At 45.1% G+C, this 27,104-nt stretch overlaps 1 long non-coding RNA gene across 1 annotated transcript in view; it reads right to left on the reverse strand.

The window, feature by feature from the left end:
• Positions 1-639: 639 nt before the first annotated feature.
• LOC125758079 (uncharacterized) overlaps positions 640-27,104 on the reverse strand; it is a 49,192-nt gene continuing 22,727 nt past the window's right edge. Inside the window, exon 2 of the long non-coding RNA XR_007415817.1 lies at positions 640-716. This is a non-coding gene — a long non-coding RNA (uncharacterized LOC125758079). The remainder of the gene's footprint in view (positions 717-27,104) is intronic.

Below are 27,104 nucleotides of genomic sequence, written 5' to 3' on the forward strand. Positions count from 1 at the left end.
ATGGTGGGCGCCTATTTCTTTATGAAATCTCATGTCAGAGGAAAGTTATCTGGCCCGCGGCGGACAGCTACGTCGCGTCTATTTTTCGTGCCCCAAACGTGTGTCCGTGAGTGGTGCAAAAATAGGAAGATCTTAAGCTACACGTCGACCAGGAAAAGTTTCTACATGCCGAAAATGAGAAAATATCTGGACCTCGATGACAAGCTTGTAGGTGTTCTCAAGAAACTCCATGTAGACCGGGCTTGTCAAGGTAACGGTCCTTTAATCGGCACACGATCGAGGCGTGCTCAATTCTGGAACACCAAAGGAAGGGAACTACCAGCAGAGTAAATTTCACTTTATGTGAGGCTGAATTGGGCTTGCCTTTTTTTTTGTGATCCTCAACATCGGGCGCGCCTTATATTCGATCGATCAAGTAAGGTACAAGCATATGTTGCGATTCGCACTTTTACTCTGCACTCTTTCTAGTCTGCGCACTGATCGAGCTACCTGTTCAAAATAGCTTCAGGGTGCGGTGATGGCCGTTAACCTTTCCGATAGATAGACGTTCGCTAGGAGATATATATATATATATATATATATATATATATATATATATATATATATATATATATATATATATATATATATATATATATATCTGGGGTTTAACGTCCCAAAACCACGATATGATTATGAGAGACGCCGTAGTGGAGGGCTCCGGAAATTTCGACCACCTGGGGTTCTTTAACGTGCACCTAAATCTAAGTACACGGGCCTCAAACATTTTCGCCTCCATCGAAAATGCATATATATATATATATATATATATATATATATATATATATATATATATATATATATATATATATATATATATATATATATATATATATATATATATATATATATATTTCACAAGTTCGCATATTCGCACATTCCTCATTATTATGGTCACGTCCACTTGCACATTTCATATTCGTTGATATTCTTTCTTATTATTTTATTTTTCCCTCTCTTCTGAACTCTTTTAATACCATTCCTTGATAAGAAAGAATGTGGTGTGGTGTCTACGCTTCACAAGTATATTGCAGGTAACGTCGGTAAATTCTGTAATATCAAGAGGTATAGGCTCATTATAGTAAGATATTGAATTAGCAACGTTAAAGGGGTCATGAATCATAATTCCAAGTAGTCAGCGTATGATCTCAGTATCGGAGTTTATTGCCTTACGAGTCGATTACAGGAAACATTTCTCGCATCCGTCAAGAACGAGCTGAGTTACAGCGATTTGTCGCATGCTTTAAAGGGACACTAAAGTGATAAAATGAATTGGCTTAGATTGATAAATTGTGCTCTGAAAACTGTAATGTCGTTGGTTTCACTATCATGAGTTTATTAACAGAGGAAAGAGATCAAGGCCAAAGTTTCTTTTTTAACACGTTCGCTGCGGCACACTTTCTTCAGGTCTCATTTTAGGTGCGGAGTGACCTACCCGTAGGCAACTCGGCATATCTTCCAGGTGCGCCGTGAGCCACCGGTGGGTCACACGCCTGTGCCTGTTTCATTCGCGCCAAAGAGATGGCGCTGCTACCTTTGTGGCTGGCGTTTGGCGCGCTTATTTGAAAGACACACAGCTATGTTTTGCCTTTTTCGCGTAGAGCTATGCTGAAATCTGAAGTTTCTGGCACCAGAGAACACAAACACACGTTTCTTTCCTCTGTGTTGTGCTTCCTTTTGCGTCCGTAAAAGGCAAGATGATCCATGAGTAGCGCTAAAATGTATGGGAGCAGCAAGAAGAAAGCATGTATACTTATTCGAGTGAAACGTATTTCAAAAACCGCAACAAAATGGTGGCGAGTAACACGATAGAGAAATAGGTCGGCACTCTGGTCCCTAAAAACAACATCGCCGTCCCACGTCAAATGCAATAAAAATATATGTATTGCGTTGCATTCTCAAACCTTAGACAGCAGCACATGACAGAGAGTTCTTGAGCGTGGGTCACCGCCGGTGGGTCACACCGCATGCAGCATGAGAACGTTTTCATTGAGTGCGTCGTGGTTCACCGGTGGGTCACGGCATCTAACTCCAGAAAAGTATTCTTCTGATTATTTATAACCTCTTGCAACAAGAACCGTACTTCTCCGTACAAGTGTGATGAAGTTATCGCATCCGCAAGCAGAGGCATACTCGTGACATCGCGGCCGCGTAGGAGGAGCACAGGCCGTGACCCACCTGTGACCGACGCCGCACTGAACGTGTTAAATTTCGCGCCAAAATGGCCGGGCGTGATGTCACGGAGATCAAAGTGTATCTTTCGTATTTCTGCGATATTAGCTCAACAAAAATTTCTGAAAACTTGGTATGCTAAGTCTATGCCCCCCTCAGAGGACAATGTACTTTAATAGCACCGATTAGGAACGACGCAGGGCCTTAGTATACTCAGTCCAAATCTATGACGTCACGGCGACTGGTGCGGGAACTACAAGGCGGTGTCAACACCTGCATTTTCTTTTTGCGCGTTTTTCTTTTTGCGCGACCAAGCGTCTTCTCAACAGGCGTGGTGATTTTGGAATTGTGAGAGAGTAATTTACTACTAAGAAAGGAGTCGTTTTTCTCTTTACTTTAAGCGCTTTCTCTCTTATCTCTACCCGACGAGCACGCTGCGAGCTATACAGGGAGGAGTGGCAAGGGGAAAGAAGTTACGTCAGCGCTTTCATAACCGTGAGCGCAGGTGATAAAATTCCGCAGACCCCACGCCTTGTGGGAATTGGTTTCATGCGACGCAATCAGCTAGTAGTTGTCTATGCTGCATCTTTTGGCTTCGAGCGTAGCGTTACGAGGTGGATAAACGCGTTTGTGTAAGCGTAGTAGTTGTGTGCACATCGTGGCCTTAGCAGGCACATCAACTAGTGGCATTTAAAGGGTAACTTATGGTCTAACGTAACGTCAGCACTCACTTTAGAGCACAGACATGAGTATCATCGAAACGGAGTTCACTTTACGGTTCGATGATATGAATATCATACGTAACGTTCGTTAGCGTATTCCTCCAGCGTCGAGCAACGCTTGAATATAGTTTGTAAATGTGGCTTTTTGGTCTAGCTGGTTAAAGGCATAGAGTGTCTTACTATAACGCCTAAAGGGGAATCTGGCGCTAGTGTCTACGCGGACTCCTTGAACGGCGCTTCAACCACCACGGGAATGATGGGAAGTACGGGCTTCGGATTTGCTTTGGATGGATTAGGTTCTTGAGATTCGCGATGCTTGTTTGCCGAGCGTAAAACAAAGCGATATGAAGTTATTTTTAATTAAAACTTCCTTCATCCTTTGGTACGTAAAACTCATTAAAAAAAATTGGCCGCGTATCTGCGTGCTTCGCTGCAAATGTCGTGTAAAGACGATAGAAGAGGCGCTGTGTGAGATATGGACGCCATCTGGCAATACGTCGGAAAACATGAGTGCTGTGTTGCGTGCTGGTAGTCCCGGCGCAGCAGCAGGCGAAGACCGGCGGTGACCAACGCGACCGGCGGGGACGCCAGCCAGCCCGAACACGCGGTTTGGCGCGAAGCGCAGAAGCAGAAGAAACGCCCGCACTCAATAAGTACTCTCCACACACTCTTTTATTTACACGTCGCCTGGGTAAAACAGGAATGCCAGAGCGGCGCCCACAACCGGCAGCCTGAAGGCCGCCCACAACGCTGCTTTTTCATTTTTTAAATATTTTTTTTTTCACCTTCTTGGCCTTCTCAAAACTAAAGTTTTTCAACACCGACCCATGGCATTCGTACTGTGCAATACAGAACCGAAACCGAAACACAACAATGAGCTCGTGCGGAGGGCACTGAGGAAGGCAAATTTCAGCGCAGTCGCATTTTCAGCGCAGCTTAAGAAACTAGGGTCCTTAAAATTACGTATGTATGCATTTTCTATTAAAGGAACACGCCACCTTACCTAGTGATGTTGCACCTCAGATATGCATGATATTTACTTTTTTATCGACAACGTTCACAAGTATGAACAGCCGTACCAGTTCAAGACGGCTGGCCCTTGGGCAAGTGGTTCAACTTTGGCCGAGTGGCTGAATCGAGGGACGTGCCGACAAACAGAAAGACAGACAGACAGAAGGACAGACCAGAATTTCTGCGTTTAAGTATCCCAAGAAAACTATTGTCTTTAAAAATCATAGCATATCCACGGAGTGAATGATGATGAGTGGGCGAAGGTGCGGAGGTTCATCGGTAAACCGTGAATCTTCCGTGAATTCTGGCCAGTACGTCATCACCGACGTGAGATCGGGCGCCTTTATACTAAAGCTTCGATGAGAGTTATGACGACTTGCAGCTCACTTTAATTTTACATGTACGCTGTGAATTTTCGTTGTTTAATCACGCAAAGGAGAAATCGCACACACGCACCACCTTGGAGGTCAAAATCCAGTGCCTATATATACGGGGTGGTCAGTGAACGGTTGTGCAGCGCGAGCGGTCGGTTTTTATGGGCGAAGCTCCTAAAGCGGCACCCGTTCGTCCCCCGCGTAGTGCGTAACCAGTCTTAACGCTAGTACCAGATCTTGACCTCCAAGGTGGTGCCGGTGGGAGATTTCTCCTGTGCGTTGTTGAACAATAAAAAATTCGCAGCGGGCGCGTTAACTAAAAGCCGAATTCTTCTGTCTCTCATTCCCCATTAGCAGCCATTGGCATGTTCCAGTAGGAAACGTTAGTAGAAGTGTAAGTGTTACCTAAAAGCCGACTTCTTCTGTCTCTCATTCCCATTAGCAGCCATTGTTTACCTCCAAGGTAGTGCCTGGTGCGATTTCTCCTGTGCGTGATTAAACAATAAAATTTTTGTTCAAAACGCCGTTGATTGATTGAATAAACCAACGAAAGACGCCAGATGTTTTCTAAAAGCAAAACGAAAAGACGCTAGATGTTTCTAAGCAAAACGAAAAGACCCCAGCTGCTTAACGAAAGACGCCAGATGTTTCTCCTCTCCTACGGTTTCTCCCCCCCCCCCCTATCTTGCCTCGCGGCGCAGCGGCGCCGACGCAGGCAGCGTCTTCATTGAAAAAACCGACCGCTCGCGCTGCACAACAGTTCACTGACCACCCCGTATATATAGGCACTGGATTTTGACCTCCAAGGTAGTGCGTGTGTGCGATTTCTCCTGTGCGTGATTAAACAATGAAAATTCACAGCGTACATGTAAAATTAAAGTGAGCTGCAAGTCGTCATAACTCTCATCGAACCTTTAGTATAAACGCGCCCGATCTCACGTCGGTGATGATGTACTGGGCAGAATTCACGGAAGATTCACGGTTTACCGATGAACCTCCGCAGCTTCGCCCACTCATCATCATTCACTCCGTGGATATGCTGTGATTTTTTTTCAATCAAGGCGCTGCCGCGACGCTGCCTGCGTCGGCGCCGCTCCGCCGCGAGGCAAGATAGGGGGGGGGGGGGGACCGTAGGAGAGGAGAAACATCTGGCGTCTTTCGTTAAGCAGCTGGCGTGTTTCGGGTCATGACATGAATAACGTGAAAATCCTGCCACGTATGTCGTCAAACCCTTTTCTCCAGACACGTGTGGCACATGCCCGTTTACCACGCGCTGCAGTGTAGGGGTAGGCGCCACGGGTGATTGACAGTTTGCATCTACTTAAGAACGGCGAGAATAGACATTGGTAATTTAAATGCGAGAGCGTTAAGAAAAACCCACTTCAGCAGCTTTGACCCGACGAATGGAAAGAATAAAAATTAGGATCCCAGCGGCCATCGAACCCAAGCATTCTGCGAGGCAATCGGGTATTCTACCACACAGCCGCGCCAGGTCTATTCACTGGTTGGGAAAAACTGCCTTTGCAGGCGTAATGTCGGTGCAACGTGAATTTTGGTTGTGGTGCTGGCTATCTAATTTTACAAGAAAGCAAGAAACACTACAAATCTACTCCTACGATACAGGCGTCATATCAGATTAACGTCTGTGGTGCCAGTGTTGGCTCCGCTTTTATAGCAGTCTAATAAACATTACATTGGTATTCCTATGATTCAGCAAGCTATATTGAAGCATTGATCGACCCCGGAGGAATACATAAATACAAGTTACGTGTGATATTCACATGCTTGCGTCATAAAGTGCACTTAGTTTCGATAATACTGACGTATGCACTCTAACGTGAGGGCTGACGTTAAGTCGCACCATGAGTTACCCTTTAAACGCCAGTGTTGTCGACGTTCCTGGTAAGCCCACATTGCGAACACAGCTACTACACTTACAAGAACACGTTGATCGACCTCGTAACGCTTGGCTCAAAGCCATAAAGTACAGCATAAAAGTACTCGCTGACTGCTTCGCATGAAACCGATTACCACAACCCGTGGAATCTGCAGAATTTTTTATTTAGTGAACTTGAAACAAACAATATGAATATTAATGGGGCGTTTTCTGAATACGTTGAAAACGCCAGGCCTGCGCGAAGCACACAGCACATTCACAGCGAAAGCCCCTTCAGGACCTTTAATAAAGTTAATTCTCTCTCTCTCTCTTGGGGCAACTAATCCAAGTACACTTGCAGGGTATCCACTACGCCATTAATCATAATTTTTGTGAAGTAGGGAAGCACCCACTATGTCATTTTTCGTGATTCTGCAGAGAAGTGAGGTACCCGCTACGCATCTGTAAGGCACTGTGTGCACTAGTTGCTGTGGCTGATGACGATGAAGAATTATGGCTGAGCATTTTGTAGTGGGTGGGAAGCTTTAAACCTTACACTTGTTGCGCAATTCGCAATCTATGACGCCTGGTTGTTATTTTACGCTTCTAACACTCTATGTCACGTATGTTAACGCGACTCTTGCCCGACATGACGCTTGTATAGGGTATTTTTGCAATGGAGTTCCAAGCACCGGCGTGGCTCTAGTAGAATACTCCACTGCCACGCAGAAGGACCGGGTTCAATTGCCATCCGATTCTTAATCTTCTTTCTCATTTTTCGGGATAGCGGTTACAGACACCGGCGGCGGACGAATACGGCACCAAAACCGGCCGTTGTGATCTCACAGCAGCTTTTGCTGTAAAAAAAGTTCTAGGTCCCTTGTAAAGCCACCGTGGTGCTACAGTGGTTGTGCTGCTCGGCTGCTGTCCCGAATGTCGCGGGTTCAATCCAGGCCGCGGCGGTCGCATTTCGATGGAGGCAAAATGCTGGAGGCCCGTGTACCTAGATTTAGGTGCCCATTAAGGAAACCTTGGTGGTCGATATTTTGGGAGCCCTACAGTACGGCGCGTCTCATAATCATACCTGGCATTGGCATGTGAAACCCCAGATAACATAATTATTAGGTCCCCTTTAACAAGTCTGAAGTATGCGTGTTCGATTCACGAATTTTCTTGTGCAAAGGTCGATCCCTTGGAAGCACATATCTAACTTTGTAATTATGAGGTTTCAGTCAATACTATCACACTGGTACTCGCACCTGTGCGAGTCCCGGTGTGTGTACAATATCACACCAGTACTCGAGAGCACTTTCTTCCAAAAACACACCCCCACATTATTTAGCATGTAGCATGGTGAGACTTGTGTGATGCTAAAACTCTGTAATGTATAATTTCTTACGCGGTTTCGCTGCCAGAGTTGTTGCTTTCACTTGCAACTTTGGAGTTCCGCTATGTTGCGCAAAATGCCTGCAGACTGATATATTCCCGCTCACTCGTTATTTGCAGAAATGTCTGGGACAGTACAAAATACCGCACGGGATCATCGTGGATGTCGTTGCAACAATGCGCGATTTCGGCAAGTACGACATGACGCAGAACAACTGCCAGATCTGGGTGCAGAAGCTGCTGAATCAGCTGGAAATACAGGTGCCTCAGGACCAGCCCGACGCAAAGACCGTGGTCAAGGAAATCATCGAGCCATCACTCTGGACTACCGCCTGCAGTTTCCTCTTAGGCGGCGCTGCGGCGATTGCGAAGTTTGTCCTTTTTAAGTAGTGACTGGACCTTGAAACGACGAAGACGCTTTTCAAGAAATAAGCGGTCCATCGGCGTCAACCAATCCAGACCATTTCGTTAAAAGCAAAATCGGTATCGCTATCTTTATGCAGTTTGCAAGCGATGAACAAATTTAGAGCAAATAATTAGCCGCTTCGAGAAAGCTGGCATCACACAGCTTTAATTGCGTATATTTCAATTTTTATCCTGTTTTGCCTTTCTTGTAAGAGGTATACACAGCCAACACAAAACACGCCAGAACACCCAAGAGACGCGTCACTTTCAAGGCCAGGACCGGACGGAAGAAGAACAGATTTGTTCAAAACTACTAAATAACGCATATAATTTGTACCCCTCCTAATTTACAACAGTCTCTTGACTATACCGGTGTTTTAGGCCATTGAAGAATTGCGCATATGATACCTATGTATAAAGTAGGTGAAGAAAACAAATGACCATCTATTTGACCATTCTTTCAGTTATTGCACTACATAAAGAATAACAATTTATATCTTAATCAGCATGGATATTAGAGAGTACATCCTCAACTTATTGACCTAACTATTGATGTTCGTAATAAACGTGTATGACCTTGTACAGAGGGATGCAGTATTCGTAAATTTTTGCAAATGCTTTCAATGGCGTGCCTATAAACATCGCGTGATGCACAGAACGAATGCAATCGACATTGATAGGATTGCAATAGGACAGGATATTCTGGTGGACCGCGTCCGCGGACCCTGCCGACAGTCACTTCTCGCGTTTGATGAAGCATCTAAGGATTTCGTCTAAATAAAGTTCCCTATGCGTTCCTCGGCATCATTGTCGTTGGGCATCACTAGGTTGTGTCTAACAAAGATACGAGCCACTCGAACCAATACCCTTGTTTCGTTGGATAAGTGTGTAAAACTCTTTAGCTAACAATGATCCTCTTTACTGCTCCATTTTCTTGTATTTACAACTCAAGACGAGACACTACGAATGCACTTATTTTCTTAAACCACTGTTGGCTTTTCTTGTAATGGTTTTCATGTGATGTTTAAATGTGATTAAAAAGAACTGTATTAGAAGTGTTAACCTATGTTTTGTATGCTAACCTGATGTGCTGTTATACTTACATATACATCTGGTTGATGTTTTAATTTTTGATGTATCGGTTGTTAACCTAATATGATGTTAGACTGTTATAAAAGTGTATCTGGCGCCTGTAGATTTCTATGTGCCATTGTAGCATGGAGCCGCACTAGCCTGGTGCTACGTATCCAGATGCGGTAAACACTTCTTTGTATGACCATACGTTGTTTAATAAAAGTTCTGTAGTCTAATTCAATCCTATTTCTTCAACCTAAATGATTGCGTTGAGCGCATGGGCTGTGCGTCTTAGATATCAAGCCTTCCTTGTAGTGGGAAGACCCGTGTTCTTATATACATGGGTCATTCCATGCCTAGTGTCCCGGACGTGGCGCTCGCACATCGCAGATTTTGCTGATAAAATTTGTGCCTTTTTCCTGTGCCACATAGAGCATTGACACCAACGCGACAAGACTTTCAACCACTCACGAGCCACTGACATACATCTCGCATCTTTCCGCCGTATGTGACGAGTGTCAGCTGCAAGGGCTACCACATGCTTTGAGGCGAAGTAGCAACAAAAAAATGCCGGGCGCGTTCGGAGGGCGAAATTCAAAAATTTTGTTCTTCCTTAAAACAAAAAAAAAAATGATTCGGTTAGATTTTCTTCATTACTTACCAGTGAAGTCTTCTATCAAACGTCGCATGACGAGAATTTTTACTTGGACCGCATCAGTATGAAAAATACCCTCAAACATGTGACAAATCGCATATTTTCTCTAATTTCACAATTTTTCCTGGGAAGATATGAAGCCTATTTCACTCCTCAACATTTTTTACTACAGTACACTTTCCTGAAAATCATACTATTATTAAGAATATTTAGGGAGAGTTCTAGATAGCTCAGGAAAAATCACGAACGTCGAAGATTTTTGTAGTGTTTGAAAATATTTAGCTGGTAGCGAAACATAAAAATTCCGGAATTGATAAATGGTACAACTAAACAGAACCTCTGCAATAGCGCAAGCGCGGTTTCAAAGCTCAACGCACAAAAATGGATTTTATACACATTTTTCTATTAGGCACAATTTAACAAATGCAAGCGAACTTCGAGGGGGCGCCACGGTCGTCAAAAGGTTTTTCGAGCGAAAATATTTTGCCACAATACTCCATGTGGCTCAGGAAAAAGGCACAAATTTTATCAGTAAGATCTACGATGTGCGAGTGCCACGTCTGGGACACTTGGCATGGAATGTCCCACATATATAATCACTCTTTGTTTCTAGCTTGCGTTTATGTAAAGTTGCTTAACAACGTACGTGTTTTTCATTTCAGGCTTTCTAAGTGTGTAGCGACGACAAAGTTTTTCCGGGAACAACCACGTAAACTACCTGTTTAAACGTCAATTCAGCGCCACCCCAAATGCGCAGTTTTCCACCAAGACTTTCATGATGTATTTCCGTCACGGAAATACGTCAACAAAATGAACGCCATCAGATGGCAAAGAAAGAAAACTATAAGAAAATGTTCTATTGACAGGAGTCGAACCCGTGACCTCTCGGTCCGCGACGATGTCTGGCGGGCGCTTAGCCCACTGAGCTACCGCTAAAGACATTACGTAGCCTACATGGACGCGCCTTTTATCTTTCACACTTTCCTCTCATAGTGCTCTTGGATGGACGGATGGATGGATGGATGGATGGATGGATGGATGGATGGATGGATGCTATGAGAGTCCCTATTATAACGGGGCGGTGACATGTGTGCCACCAGGCTCGAAAAAAAAAATAAATAAATAAAATGCGCCGTTGCTACGACCGTCCCGTTCGGCGCGTTTCCATTAGAAGTGTAATTTCGTAAACGCTTTAACACACCGCGAGGTGGCAGCTTTGGTCCAGGCCTCCCTCATAGTACAGTGCTCATAGCATCTATCCATATCGAAAAATAGCTCTCCGACGCTCGCCTGGGCTGTAGCACCGCGTTCCGCGCTCGCCCTGTGAGAATTAACGGCTAGACAAGAGGGAAGACACGACACGCGTAGCGTTTCTCTTCGCGTTTCACGACGCCTTGAAGGAATGCATATCGAGTATCAGTGTTTATTATGTGCTTGTTGATGCCATCTTTGCGCGCGATTCACCATATGCGGTGCCCACGTATATGTTAAGAACTTCAGCTACCGCAAGGGTTAAATCCTGGTCATGGGCGTCAATCGTCGGTACGGAGATGTTCCACTAGGCGCCAACGTGAGTGCGTCCACATCAAGTGGTGCTATATCTGCTAAACAACAGTAGACATTGTACAAGCTCCCTCGTTTTAAATATTTCTATCAGGTTCACTTCGGCATTTCATTTTTTAATATTCTTTATTTTTATTATTATTGACTTCCCTCTCTTTAGTGTGTCAATCCCATTCCCCATCCCTACACAGAGTAGCATGCCAGCGGTATACAGACGCCGGTAAATATCTCTGTTTTTCTAATAAAGAGCCTGTCTCTCTCTCTCTCTCATATACCAATGCACTATATAAACAATCAACTTCTGTGACGACACGTTTCACTTTCTTGTTACACCGATTCCTATGACGGAGGGATCAGCCATCTTTTTCTTTCCTCACACATGCGCAGCCTCTTCAGGACTTCTTCCAGTCTCTCGGCGTGTTCCGTGGCGTCTTTTCCACTGATTATCGCGTGATCTAGGTATGCGCAAACACCTGTGATACCAGACAGCAGAGTCTCCATGAAGCGTTGAAAAATGGCTGGAGCCGCAGAGATTCTGAAAGGCAACCGTTTGACATTGTCTGCCGCGCAGTTTGCTAGAAGATCACATTGTAAAGCCCTTTCAGCGTGTTCAAAGTCAATATATCTGCTTTCTTTGGCGTTACGCGACGTTGCTGGTGAGTTTGCGCCAAACCCGGGGTGCTCAAAGCCTTGCTTCCGCTCATGTGACTGCCTGAGGGCTTCATCTGTTGTGGGAAGCGGGTAATCAATCTTCTTCGACACCTGGCACACTGTTCGCCGCATATTCGCAACGAGAAGTACGGACTGCTGGGCGAGTTGGTAACCCATCTCAATGCTGTGGTGCGCGAAAAAAACGAAAACACGAAGGAAGGCAAACGAAACACGGCGCAAACTTTTTTCGCGCACCACAGCATTAAGATTCGCAACGAGCCGTTTTTCTTTCGAACGAATACTAGAGGCGTTGCCCAATCAGAATGCTGCGCAGGCTGGATTATACCTTGATTTTGCAGTTGATCCAGTTCAGCTTCTACAGCTGACCGCAGCGCTAAAGGAACCGGCCGTGCTTTTATAAGCTTTCGTTTCGCTCTTTACACGAATTCAAGTTGACCGCAGGACCGACGTGTCCTGAGATGTTCTCGTCGAGCACAGACTGGTAAATATTCAGCAGCTTCGAAACAAGTTCGCCGCCTAGGACGTCAATATATATATATATATATATATATATATATATATATATATATATATATATATATATATATATATATATATATATATATATATATATATATATATATATATACATACATATATATATATACATACATATATATATATATATATATATATATATATATATAATATATATATATATATATATATATACATACATACATATATATATATATATATATATATAATATATATATATATATATATATATATATATATATAATAAAATGTTTATTGAGAAAAAAGAAGAAGAAAAAGGTCATTGATGCCCCTGATCTTTACACCCAGATGAGGAAACCAGTTTCGTCCGAGGAGGTTACAACCTGCTTCCTTGATGGCAACCAGCGGTATTGTTAAAGTCCCGTTCTTGTGCGTTACATACACCGTCGCACATCCGAGAATTCGAAAGGACTGGCCTCATATGTGCGTAGGAGAATGTTGTCCGTCTGAAGCCATGGTGGGTTATCTGTCCTCGTGGCTTTGAACGTAGCCTCACTGATGAGCGTGGAGGATGCAACTGAGTCGACTTCGAAATCCGAGGACTTACCATGTGTGCGCAGTTGAGTCATGACCTTCTGCGTGCTGGACGCGTCGATAATGTGCCACGTCTGGTGAGTCCCGTTGAGTCGTGCCTGATGCTGAGGCCGCTGTCGAAGTTCCGTGTCGGGGATATTCGATGTTATTCTTCTTGGATCGTTCTTGCCTCTTTCCGCTTTTTCAGGCAGGCCTTTTCAATTCGTTCGCGTTTCTTGCAGTAGTTGCAGGAAACTGTCTGAAACTAGAAAGTGTCCGGACTATGTTGCCAATCACGAAGCCAACAGCGCTGTTTCTTCTTTTGGGCCGAGGTACTCGAGCGACCTTGGTTTTCTGTCTTGCCCATACTTGTGCAGGCTCCGTGAATCTCTTTAAATTCTGTTTTTCACGTTCTTGTGACCTTCGGCGGCGTTTTCAGCTCCCAGTGCAAGGTCAAAGGCTTTCTTGAACGGCAAGTCCTTTACTGCGAACAACCGTTGCTGCAACTGCTCGTTCCGAAGACCGCGAACGAAACGATGAGGCAGCATTACATCAAGAGGCAACATTGTCGGATTCGCCGCAGTGTCTCCGCTTGTTCCAAAATTTCTATGTGCTGCTAGCTTCTTGAGTGTCATGACGTAATCACTGACTCTTTCGTCGCGCCGTTGGTCACGTCGTTGGAAGCGGGCCCTGCAGAAGACCTCAGGCGGCTGTGGATCGATGTGAGCCTTGAGCATCTCAACTATGTCCTCGTAGCTCCTTTGACTCGGCTGCTGCTCGGATTCAACGAAGCCGCACACGACATCGTGTGTTCCCTGCACAGCGTTAAAGCAAATGAGCACGTCTCTTGGAAGCGCCCTTAATGTCGTTAGCCTCGAAGAAGAACTGTAGCCTCCCATACCAGGATCTCCAGGAACCAGAGCTCCCACTAAATTCGGGTAGCTGACCAAAGTCAGGCATCTCCATATCTATTCGTTCCTTGACGTTGGTGAGTCCAGTGTGTATCCTCGTCGCCAATGGTTACGTCTGTAAAGCCGTTGGTGGCTGCCTATGATTTATTACATCGAAGGAATCATGAATAAGTTAACAGACGCATCTCAGGCGTTCGACTCGCAACTAGCTAGCGTTCAACGCAAAAATTGCACTTGTAGAATAGAATAGAGTAGATCCTAGAAACTCTGGCACACACGCACGCTGGGGGATTGGCCAAGAACCGGATAGTTTTAAAATATAATTCTTAAATTAAAGCTTAATTTTTTTCTATTTAAGAGGAAAGAACTAAAAATGAAACAAAAAATATTAAGAATAGAATAATAAAATAGAATATAAGCAATGAATCGGAGAACTTGAATAAAAAATAATAATAAAGTAATTTGGAAAACTAGAAAGACAGGAGTAAAGAATGATTCCAACAGCGCCAGTGCCTTCGCGCGCGCACTTCGTTCTTGTCCTCTTCTACCGCGACATGTCAGACCACTTTTCTTCAGCTCCAGTAATGTGCGGCTTACTGCATCCATCAAGCTACAAAATGCGTCAGATCTACCATTTTCACCTGCTGGCAGAGTAAGAGAGCGTTTTCAGCCTGAAATACTCTTGTGCTGGCATAGCAAGCATCCCAACAGCTTTTCCAGGTTGTCGCTGAAACCCTCGCTTCAACACTGACGCGTTTTTCCTCACTATATGCTTACAGAATTTAGGGGAGGCGCTGCCCTCACCAAAGAAGTCAACACCGCCGCGTCTGCGTGTCCTTCGTTAGTGACGGTTCAAGACTCTGTTTTCACGGTCAAATATCATCACTATTGTTGAACAATTTGCGATGCCTAGACAAGCGATATTTATTCTTTTTTTCCCAGCCTCCATGGACATCGTGCGCAGCGCGCCCGTAGTAAGCCCCTGGAAAAAACATTAAAGGGGTACTGACACCTTTTTTCGAAGGCGAGTTTACTCTGGCATACAAATCGCCTGTATGCAGAGACGGCTCTGAGCAAGTGTGAAGCTCAGCAAATGCTGATACGATATTTTAATTTGATATTACAGTCAATGTTTCCATGGCGCACCTACTGACATCAACACTAGCTTGACGTCAGGCTACAGTACAAATTCTGGTGACTTCACGCAGCAGTCTGGCTAATTGTGATGACATTAGGTACCAAAACTTCCAAGATGGCCGCTTGTGCGTCATCAAAATTTCCAAAATGGCCTCTTGTGCGTCACCAACGGAGCCACGGTACAGAGCGGCCGTGGAAACGTCACTATATATTATGCGAGCACGTGACGAGAAGCTCATACCGTGTTGTGACGTCAGGGTACAGTAGGAACCGAAATTAGCTTTTAGAAACATACTGGAATTACTTTTTCAGGGCGCACACGCGCTTAGAACTACCTTTCCTAGGCTCTTGAGGGCTTGACCTTTCATTTAGCGCAAAAAAAAACGAGAACTGAAAATATTCGTGTCATTAAGGCAGCCTAGCACTAGTGATGCCAAGCCTAAAGGAAATGCAGAGCTGGGCGGTCTTCTTTGTTTCACTTTCTTTCTTCCTCTTTTTCTTTCTTTTAAGGGTGAAGCACCTTAGGGCACGGCCGCTAAATAAAAAAGAGGTGCGGCCTGCCGAACGCTCTTTTGCGCCGGTGACAGCGCTAGTTCTTGCTCCCGCCGCCGCAGCGCTGCACAACGGTAAAGAAAACCCGCTCGCACAGGCGGCCAGCCGGCTGCGTGCATACGTTTTAGTGGTCATTACAGTCGCCTCGCGTTGACCTGTGATTGCCTTTCGGCTGTTTATGTGCAAGACACGCCAGATGACGTATCAGTATGGTTTCCTTTGCGGTTATTGCTACTATACGCGAGAAGGGCATGCTCCCATGAAGACACACCTATAAGCGTGCTGTACAGCGCCGCTGCCAAAAGATAGATGGATGAATGTAAAATTTTATTGAACAATCGTTCTTTTTTTTTTCTTCTACTGGGAACAAAAGTGGTCCGCTGCTGTTCGTTTACGTCCTCAGTCGTTTTAAATCCTCTAGCTTTGTTATCTGCGTGGACGACTTCCTCATTGCGGGGGCTTTTTTAGAGATGCCTGATTACTTTCTGCTCTTCAAAATAAACTAGCGTGACGTGGAATATCTCCCACGTATATACTTGCTGAATCTGGTGTATATCTGCTTCGCATTGCACTAATAAGTGCCATTTTTTAATGACACCCGATTCAAACATGAGTTGTTACCATTGAACTATACATTACTGAAACACAGTAAATGCAAACGACTTTCTACACACTGTACCAAAATATCAAGTTGGGCGAGTTGGCGCGTACTCACGTCCTGAAGAAACAGCGCAGATGAAAAACGAAAACAAGAAACGGCGGAAGGACACACAGCGCTGCACACCGAACTGGAGGTTCATTGGGTTTTAACTCTCGCGTTTTAACGCGGTCTTCCACGGCAGGGCTGTGTAGGTGGCCGTCCAGTCCAGAGAATCCTTCCACGTTCGACGTCATGCCATTCACTACGCTTTCTGTTTCAGCAACTTCTGCACGCAAGGGATTGACAACTTCTTTTGAGCTTTGACACTCGTTTAGTTAATATTGTTTGCTGTTCGATATGAAAGGAGTAGGCAAAACACGAACAAGTGGTCTACTTTTCAATGAGGACGCGGCTAGCTTGTAAGCTGGAAAAGATGAAAATATGGTCGGCCCGGCTGTCGGTCGCAGCACCTTGCGCTCTACCTTGAAGTCCTACTGCTGAAGTGAACGAAGTGAATGTGCGACTTCTTCGCAGAGACCGATCTCCACCACGGCGACAGGTCTTGGGCATCGCAGTTATGGTGAAATGTCCAATCACAATAAGCATTCACTGACAGAGCCAACGCAACAAAAAACCCGCACCTTTTCTACCTCGCAAGCAAGCGTACGGCTGCCCATTTCCAGCAAGAGCTTTTGCTTGAGCTCGCCCGAGCCAACGCCCCGAGCGTTCGCTTACTAGCGGCCGCTGTTTACCGATGTGCAGCGCCCCCGCGGTAGCGTCTCAAAACTCTGCATGTCACGCGTTCCCCCATTGAAAACGCACCCATTCGGCAGGCCGCACCTCTTTTTTATTTAGCGGCCGTGCTTAGGGTCTCAGCTTGTCGGCAGTGCACTGTCGTCTGCTGTCGCCACGTTAATCGTCGTTACCCATTTGCTTGCTTGCAGCGTCGTGTCCTGACCATTTGCTTGAGCGCAAGAAACGGCGCCAGTGCTTCAGCGCTCACCGTGTGGTGAGAGAGAGGGAACGGCGCGCGTTGGCTATGGAAACGCTCTTTCTGCGATGAACGCTGAACTACCAGCTCGCGAGGAACGAGAACGCGCCCTAGCCCGCGAGAGACAACGCCGACGCAGGCAGCCTCTGCTAGCGAGCTTCTTGAAAAAACTGACTGCTCGCGCTGTGCAACCGTTCACCGGCCACCCCGTATATATAGGCACTGCATCTTCACCTGCAATGTAGTGCTGCTGGGAGATTCCTCTTGTGTGTAGATCAACAATAAAATTACACCATCTCCCACTAAAGGGAACCGTGTGTGGATGCGAAACAGCGGGGAGATGGTTGGCTTGAGCGGGAGATGGTGTAATTTTTTTCCTTGCTTTCTCGAGCCTGTGGCTTCCTCTGGCGTAGAATCAGCACTGTCTTCCAGTCTCCATCCAGCTCCCGCTGCGTGGAACTGCCGGCGTCCGAGGTATTCGACTCCCGGAAAGTCGCAAGATCATGTGCGTCTGCCTCTCTGCAGTCCATGCCATTGGTGTCTTCGTGGGATTCTTCAGCGAGGGAAGGAGAGCACGAGCACACCGCGTCTAGAGCCACAGAACCCGAGGCGGCCATCGGCCGCTCGTGCCACGTCAAGACGCCGGAGCCGTCGCTGCCGCCTACTCGTCGCAGGAGAGAATGAGGCGCGCGAGAGGGGGAGTGGAGAGGGGGAATAAGAGTGGAGCGGAGGTGCGTGGAGAGGAGGCGTGTGGGGAGTGTTTGCGCATGCGCAGTAAGGGTGGCCACGCCGCTTGGCACCACCGGATTGAACTCCGCCATAAGATACTTCGCATCTAAAAGATTCGCAGCGCGCGCGCTAACTAAAAGCGGACTGTGGGTCTCTGTGTCTAATCTTTCTTCTATCTCTGATTGCCCATTACCAGTGATTTTTCTGTGGGAAACACCGGCGCACACTGCCTGCTTCGCCCCTCCACAGGTTTCATGTTAGTGGAGCTGAAGTACCCTTCCCTACATGCTTCGCCCCTCGCCAAATATTTTTTTCTTTGTTATTACATTTGACGCAAAGCACTGAGATGAGTCTCACAAAAGAATCGACTCTACGGCAGGACAATGAAGGGCAGTACATAATAATTGTGTCACCTTCATTCTAAGCACGGTGCAAGAAATACTTTAGGTGAGCGAACGCCAAGACTACCCGTTGCGCGACAATGTTCCGCTTCGCAAGAAGCCCGAAAGATGGCGCTACCGACTTTGACCCGGTAGGCTGCCTTGACAACCGCGCGCAGCGAGGAACTCTACGACCCGTTCAAGCGGACGAAACGTCAGCATGTGCACAGCGGCCGGAACCAGCGCTACTGTTGAAGCTCTTCCAGTTAACCAGTGTGCACATAGCGAATATGACGAATGCAACGGTGCCTGAAGTATTTAGTGGAAGAAATAGCACCCTCTTATCACGTTCAGCGAAATGTCCCTCGCACACACAATCTTTCCTTTGCAGCACGCGGTCTTTTCGTGGTATGGTACGCCTCTATGCCTGAAGCCTTTCTTTGTTAGCTGGCGGCGTGAAAAGCGCGTACTTCTCTTTGCAAGATTTGTAGCCAATTTTGCAAAAGGGCACAAAGCACTTGCCTATTCTTCCGCAGCGCAAAAAACACTTGACCACTACGAACTTTTCAAAAACGAGCTCAAAAGCAACGCCAGCAACAAGAAAAAGTGCGTGCACTACACGGCTAACGTAGCACGTGGACAGAGAAGGCCAAACCCTATATGCGCGAAAATGCACTGCAGAGTGACGAGCGACGCTATGAGCGACAAAACGGGCCGTTCGCGCGACGTGTCGGGTGTTCGATATCGCGCGATAACTCGGTTTTTCAGATTCGTAAACCGTCGCCCACGTGCCGGAGGTGCTTTGCGGAATTTGCCAGCAGCCCGCCACGCTCCTCAGTCCGGCGCGCCATCTGTCGGCAGGCGAAAAACGGGAACATTAACCGTGTCTCCCCAGCAAGACCTCCCTTCGGGCCGTTCGCTCACCTTAGTATTTCTTTCACCGTGATTCTAAGCAAACTGGACCCTAGTTGTGCTTTTCCTCGCATCTCTCTGTTTTCTGTATGTGTTTTTTTCTATCTGCTCATTTTTATTTCGTTCTCTCTATATGTATTCATTTGTATTTCTCGCCCGTTTGTCATTTCTTTCTCTTCCCTTTATTTATGTCCTCTCTATGTGCCTCGCTACCTCTTTCTTTATAGTTCTTTCTCTTTCTATCTATATATTTCTCTCTGTTTCTTTGATTCTCTATCTTTCAGTAATATGCTTTACTTTCTCTCCTCCTCCTTTCCCTGCTTTTCACCCTGAAATCTCTCATCCTCGCCGTCACTTCCCTTTCGCACCACCTTGGTATACTACAATATAAAAGGCTATGTTACGCTCCGCTAGCGAGCCTGGATAGCCGAGTAGTTACGATGGTCGCCTTCGGATCGGGGATACGCGGGTTCCAATCCCGCCTCGTCAAGAAATTTTTGTCGTCAAAACTTTCTCTCTTTCTTTCTGTCTTTTCCTTTCTTTCTCTCTCTCTCTCTCTGCACTCGTTTTCTAACCAATAAGAGTTATTGCAGGCCACGCTGGACAAATCGGCGCACGTGTTCCGGGAGCCAAGCAGAAGATGGCAAAGAGAATGAAGAGAGCGCGTGCCGGTTCATGATGGTCGTTTCTGTTTACCCTTCACGGACCAATGCTCGGCTTAAACAGCGCCGCCGTTAAAACAGAATCCATAGACGATTATCTTTCTTTTTATTGCGATAGCAGTTATATGGACACTCTCAGCTTATTTTTGCCGTCGCCGTTTGTCGACGCCGTCATGTCCCGGATATGTTTACGTATGTATATATATAAAAAAGTCACAAAGAAAAATAAAGCAGAAGAAAAAATTCTGAGGTATCCGACCGCGGATTCGAACCAGCAACCCGTCGCTCCCCAGCGCGCTGCGTTAGACAAGTCCGCCACACGCCATGTATGCGCCGGCGAAATAATGGCGACCCATTTATATACCCCATTTACCGCTCGTGGTAAGCGAATCTGGGAGGAGCTCGTGTTTTCTATCACGCAAGGCTCCTAATTTTTTTTTCAATTTGAAAACTGCCCTTGAGTCGCGCACGACAAAGTGGCCCTTTTCTGTACCCGCTCGTGATGTGGAAGGAAAAAAAAATTCACCATCTGCCACTAAAAGGAACCATGTGGGGATGCGAAGGGAGCGCATTTTTTCCGTTCATCACGGGCACCTGGCCCGATGTTAACGCGTTCTTGCACTGTTGTTGCTGTTACTCACTGTTAATTCACTGTAGTTGCTGTTGCTGTTACTCGTCCCAAACTCTTGTGGGAGCACGCCACGCGGGTTCATCGCGCGTCTCCAGAATCTCGTTCTCTGACGCCATCACATGATTGCTGAGAGAGTTTAAGGAGAAAAGGCCACAGCGTCTTACCCAGGCCCTTACACAGGCCCGAACGCGCTAGCGCATGGCAGCGCATTCTGACTAGGAGACAACGCGTTGGTTCATCGCGCGTCTGCAGAATCTCGTTCTCTGACGCCATCACATGATTGCTGAGAGAGTTTAAGGAGGAAAGGCCACAGCGTCTTACCCAGGCCCTTACATAGGCCCGAACGCGCTAGCGCGTGTCAGCACACGTGGTTTTGTCTGCGTTACGCCAAGCTAGGACAGCATACGGCAGCCCAGGCCCTAAAGTGCTCTGCACGTATCATCGTCAACGCGGTCGAAGAACAAGACGAAGAATATTTCGAGGACTGGATCTCGTCACGGCCACAGGAATTATAGGAACAAGGAGTTATTCGGTTCGTTCATTGCTGGGATTGTTGTGATCAGGCACATAGTGTATACTTTGAATAAAGTCTTCATTTATACCCACAGCGTCGTTTCGTACCTTTTCATTTGAACAACTCTTTTATAAAAGACGAAGCGTTCCACCGATTATCAGGTTACTCGACGGCCGGCGACTGTTCTCGCTGCTATCAGTGCGCAGCGTGTTTAACTTTTATTTGGAGTTTTGATTTTCTGGGCACAAGTTCGCCAAATAAAGAGCTTCGTATTTCCCAGTCTTTCTGCAGCATTCTTCGCCCTCACACCACGTGACAAACTATCCATAATGATGCGAATAATGATGCTGTTTCCTGGCCGGCCATATTGCCAAAATATTTGCGATAGCCTACTATCAGCTCCGCTTAACGTATGAGCAATTTTTGGCGAGAGAAGTAAATTATATCCGCAGTGAAAATGGCGGAATATGCCCATCAAAAAATTCATATTCAAAGGCAACCAGTCATACCTTACAATTAACAAACTTAGCTCTTGGTTTATTTTTTGAAATCATAAAATGCAATATAAATCTGAAGCCGCGCAGTTGCACCACATGTAACGGCTTCCTTTCCGCTACAGCTGAATAGTTGACTTTATGATCATGTTTCAGCGAAGCACTCTGGTGAAGAACACAAGCATGTCAACTTTCTTGCCCTCCAGCCTGCTTCTCCGGCTCCACTATGTACCACGCGCACGGGGAACCAAGTTTATGCTGCAATGAGTTCGCGCCAGTGGCGTAGCCTGGAGAGGGGGGGGGGGCACATCGAGCCCGTGCCCCCCCCCTTCCGATATTTTTTCCCATGGCATACAAGTACAAAGTTCTGCATCACTACTATATATACTATACCCTCACTACTTGATGTCACCTACTTTCAGATGGCGTGACCCACATGCATCCAATGCGCGTCAACAACTGGGTGGGCAGTGGCAAGTGTGTCCAGTGCCCCCAGTGTTTTAATTCCTCAGCATTCCTTCATCGTCAATATTATTATTATTATTATTATTATTATTATTATTATTATTATTATTATTATTATTATTATTATTATTATATTATTATTATTATTATTATTATTATTATCGAATTCTTAGAAAAAAGTGGCTCTGACAGGCCGGCTGAGTTTTGGAAGTATATACGTAAACGGTCTAGCAAAAGCGATGAGTCCTTCATACTACTGGACTGAAATAGGCTAGAAGTGCATGCCGTCGCTGACTGTTTTGCCACGCATTTCTCATCCGTTTATAAGGCCTCAGACTCTAGCACTGATATCGAACAACAGGCCAAGGCAGTTAGCTCATCCAGTGCTTTGTCGCTGGATGAAAATCTTATCTGCGAATGCCTTAAGCGCTTAAAACCATCCTTATCATGTGGCCCAGATGGCATCCCCTCCGCCATACGAAACGCTTATGGCAGTATATTTGTCCCAGGACTGACTACGATGTTTAATAACTGCCTGGACACTTCCACATTACCTAGCATGTGGAAAACTGCTCGTGTTTTTCCAGTATTTAAGTCGGGCTCTAAACCAGATGCTTCTAATTATCGCCCGATTTCTCTACTATGTGCCACATCAAAGATCTTCGAGCTGGCTCTTCACAACATATTGTCTTTTAGTGTGAAAAACTCATTGATTCCTAATCAACATGGTTTTCTCGCTGGCCGCTCAACTACAACAAATCTTGCTAGTTTCATGACGCAGATCTCCACACCTATTTATCAGAGAGGACAGGTTGACGTAATCTACTGTGACCTGAACAAGGCTTTTGACGTAGTCAGCTACACACTGATTATAGTTAAGCTTGCGCACTTTGATGTTGACTTGTCGGTTGTGAATCTCCTGCAGAGCTATCTGCTCAACAGATATTGCTTTGTAGCCGTAAATGGCCAAACGTCTTCTTTGTATAAAGTGACTAGTGGGGTCCCTCAAGGGTCGGTATTAGGCCCACTCCTATTTTTAATTTACGTCAATGATGTCTCTTTTGCCATTCGTAATTCTTCTTTGCTCTTGTATGCCGATGACATCAAGATTTTTAAGGAAATTCATTCACTTAACGACTGTCGCTTGCTGCAGTCAGACTTGCGCTCTTTTTCCGAATGGTGCAACGGTAATAACCTTTCTCTCAATACCTCGAAGACAAAATTCATGTCTATCATTCGCAAAACATCTAGCGTGTCATTTCAATACTCTGTCAATTCTGTGTCCTTATGCAAGGTTTATGAGATCAGTGATCTTGGTGTTGTTGTCGACAGTGCGTTGAACTTTTCTGCTCACGCTAAGCGTGCTGCTATGCGGGGCCTTCGTTCTCTCGGATGTGTTTGTAGAATATCTCGAGAATTCAGGTGTCCCATGGCCCTCCACAAATTGTACACGGCAATATGTCTTCCACAACTTGAGTATGCGTCCGTGAAATGGAATGGCATTGCTCAATCCAGCGGTAACACCATTGAACGAGTCCAGAAAAAATTCCTCAGCATATATAACCATAGCTTTGCAAAAAAATGGCTCTGGATCTCGTTCAAATACTGCTGAATTATTATCACTGCCATCACTTCACTGCCGACGAAATCGTTCTGATCTGTTATTTCTTTACAAGCTAGTCCACGGTATCATATCATGCCCTGTACTTCTCAATTGTGTTAATTTTCGAATTCCGCGTAAGTTAACCAGAGAGAACAGACCGTTTTATGTACCCGCCTGCTTCTTTCAACACTCTACCGTTCACAGAATACAAAGTCTCTATAATGTTAATTTTCTTGATCTTGACGTTTTTCATATTCCACAATCATTGTTTTCATCCGAGCTTTGCACTGCTTTGGCATAGTATGGCACAATGTACAAATTCTTCCCTTCTCCGTCTTTCCGCATAGTTGTATATATGCAATCTAATTTTTTATTCCCCTTCAATATTTCTCGTGTTGTCTTATTTTACTCCTCCCCTTTTGTGTTCATTTCTCTTTGTCTACGTGTTTTTGCTTTTTATTTCTGAAGACTGTCTGTATTGCATTGTTTATTTTTATTGTTTTGTTTTTGCGTGCGCCTGCACAAACACATTATGGTTGTTCCTGGGCACGTTAAATAAATTATTATTATTATTGTTATTATTATTATTATTATTATTACTATTATTATTATTATTATTATTATTGTTATTATTATTATTATTATTATTATTATTATTATTATTATTATTATTATTATTATTATTATTATTATTATTATTATTATTATTATTATTATTATAGCTCTTACTCGAAAAACTACAAAACTCACAAACGTTTCGTATCGTGTTTAGTTTTATACAAATCAAGAAAGGATCAATAACAAAAATGTCACATGGAGTCTCGTGGTTTATTCGGCGACATCGCTAATACCTTGCAAAGGTAACACAAGAAGCTTAGCACGAAAATACTCCTAAGTTAAATGATCTGTTCATGAATATCGTTAATATGCGAAAACTGTGACATTGCTTGTACGGCATTTAATATACTATCGAACCTTTATTAAAACAGCGACTGCAGACTAAAACCCTAAATTCTGCATTATGGCGAAACTGCGCGAGCGATGGTCATATGGAAGAACAGACAGGACACGCCGCAGGAAAAGGAAAAGAAAGAAAACAAAAACAGCCCCTTAGTGGTCCTGTGTGTTCCACTTCCCCGTCGTTTCCGCTGTTTCGCCATAGTGTATGCAAACAGAGTAACACAGCAAGAATATCTTAAATGCAGCTCCGCCAAGACGCGCGAAGAGATCGCAATTTCTATGCTATAGAAGCTACAGAAGGCACGTGCAGAAACAATTGCAAGCGTCGAGTGATAGGTGATCCAGGCGTGTTCGTGAAGCAAAGCGCTCAATGTCGTGCGTTGCACTCCTATGTGTCCCGTCGATTCGTACGATTGCCTGGTCGGTGTGTAATGTAAACAGCAGGTCCCTCATCCCGTGTGTGATAACAGCGGACTCGAGAAACCGGCACGCAGGACACGACTTCGATAAGCAGCGCTCAAAATGAAAGGCCACATGTCACCGTCGATTTCTGCCGCTTCTTGCCTCAATAGATAAAAAAAACAAAAAAAACATGGTTGATCCCTCCGTCATAGGAACCGGTATAACACGAAAGGGAACTGTGTCTTCACAGGAGTAGTTGATTGTTTTAAATGTGAAGCATTTCTTAGCGAACTTCTGTGACTTTTAGCGTATCTATCTATCTATCTATCTATCTATCTATCTATCTATCTATCTATCTATCTATCTATCTATCTATCTATCTATCTATCTATCTATCTATCTATCTATCTATCTATCTATCTATGACTTCGTGCTCTCCCTACCGTTTCGTTAATGGGATGCATACCAAAATTGGTATGGCATAATATGACCGTATGATGAACATAAATGACAGGTCATAACATGAAAATCATGACGTGCATGTCATGAACGACATGATTTACATGCCATGGTGTAAATCATGCCGGTGTAAATTTTGCGGCCGTTTCGTTAACCTGATAAATACCAAAATTGGTATGGCATGACAAGAGTCTATGGCAAACATAAGTGACCGGTCCTATCGTGCAAATCATGACACGCGTGTCATGTACAGCATGAATTACGTGACATGGTCTCAGGCGCTCGCGGCCGTTTATTAGATGGATATAACCAAAACTGGTACGACGAGACATTTCTGTATGGCGAACATAAATGACAGGTGGTAAATGAAAACCATGACATGCATGTCATGTACGCCATGACATACATGCCCCGCTTATGGTGTGTTTGCGGCCGTTTCGCTATCTTGACATGTACCAAATTTGGTATTGCATGACGTGACTGTATCAAAAACGCAAATCACAGGTGGTAACATGAAAATGATGACATGCATCTCATGTACAGCATGATTACATGCCATCCTCATGGTGCGCTTACGGCCGTCTCGCTAGCTTGATATGCACCAAAATCGGCATTGCGTGACATGACTGTACAACAACATAAATGACAGGTGTTAACATGCAAATCATCGTATGCATGTCGTGTAGAGCGTTATTTACATGCCAAGCTCATGGTGCGCTCGCGGCCGTTACGCTAATTGATATGCACCAAAATTGGAACTGCGCGACGTGACTGTACGACGAACATAAATGACAGGTCCTAACACGCAAATCATGACATGCATGTCATGTACGGCATGGTTTACATGACACTGTCTTGGTGCACTTCAGGCCGTTTTCTTCTCTGGAAATACACCAAAATTGGTATGGCATGACATCAGTGCGTGACGAACATAAATGAGAGGTCATGCATTGCATATACCAGAATATACGTTTCATTGTACAAAAGATTGTACATGTATGCATACATGCAAACATGGGATATAAAGTGAACTATATATCATGACATGAATGATTTCATTTTCCTCAAAGAGAAACAAGGCGACGTATGCAGCTCTCAGCTGGCTGCTTCGCATGACATTGATTCCCACAGTGCGTGGGATCTGTTATTTGTTTTTACATTGATCTATGAGAGTTTGCACAATGTATATTTGTGTATGGCAGTCATAGCACCGTTTGGCGTGGATGGGCCCACGTTGACGCCTAGTGGCACATCTCCATCCCGACGACTAACGTCTATGATCATATTTAAACCTTTGTGGTAGCTGTGGTGGCTAACAAATACCTGGACACAACATATGGTAAATCCCTCGCGAAGATGGCATCAACAATCCTATAATAAGCACGGCATGCACTCTTTCAAAGCGCCGTCATTTGAAGAGAAAAAATTCACCGACGATTACGATACTGCCTATTGCAAATTCTGAGCGCATCTTCGTGTTGGGGCAACGTCAACTGAAGTTTTGGCAATCCGCAGTTGTAGCAATGTAACATTCGTTACATATTGCCACAGAAACTGCCAGCGCTTGAGTGCTATTTCGCGGGCATTGCAGGCTCCGCTTCACACATCACGTGCAACGCTGTGGAATCTAGCGAGCATTTTT

This window comes from Rhipicephalus sanguineus, chromosome 4, assembly GCF_013339695.2.
Source record: "Rhipicephalus sanguineus isolate Rsan-2018 chromosome 4, BIME_Rsan_1.4, whole genome shotgun sequence".
Taxonomy (NCBI): Eukaryota; Metazoa; Arthropoda; class Arachnida; order Ixodida; family Ixodidae; genus Rhipicephalus; species Rhipicephalus sanguineus.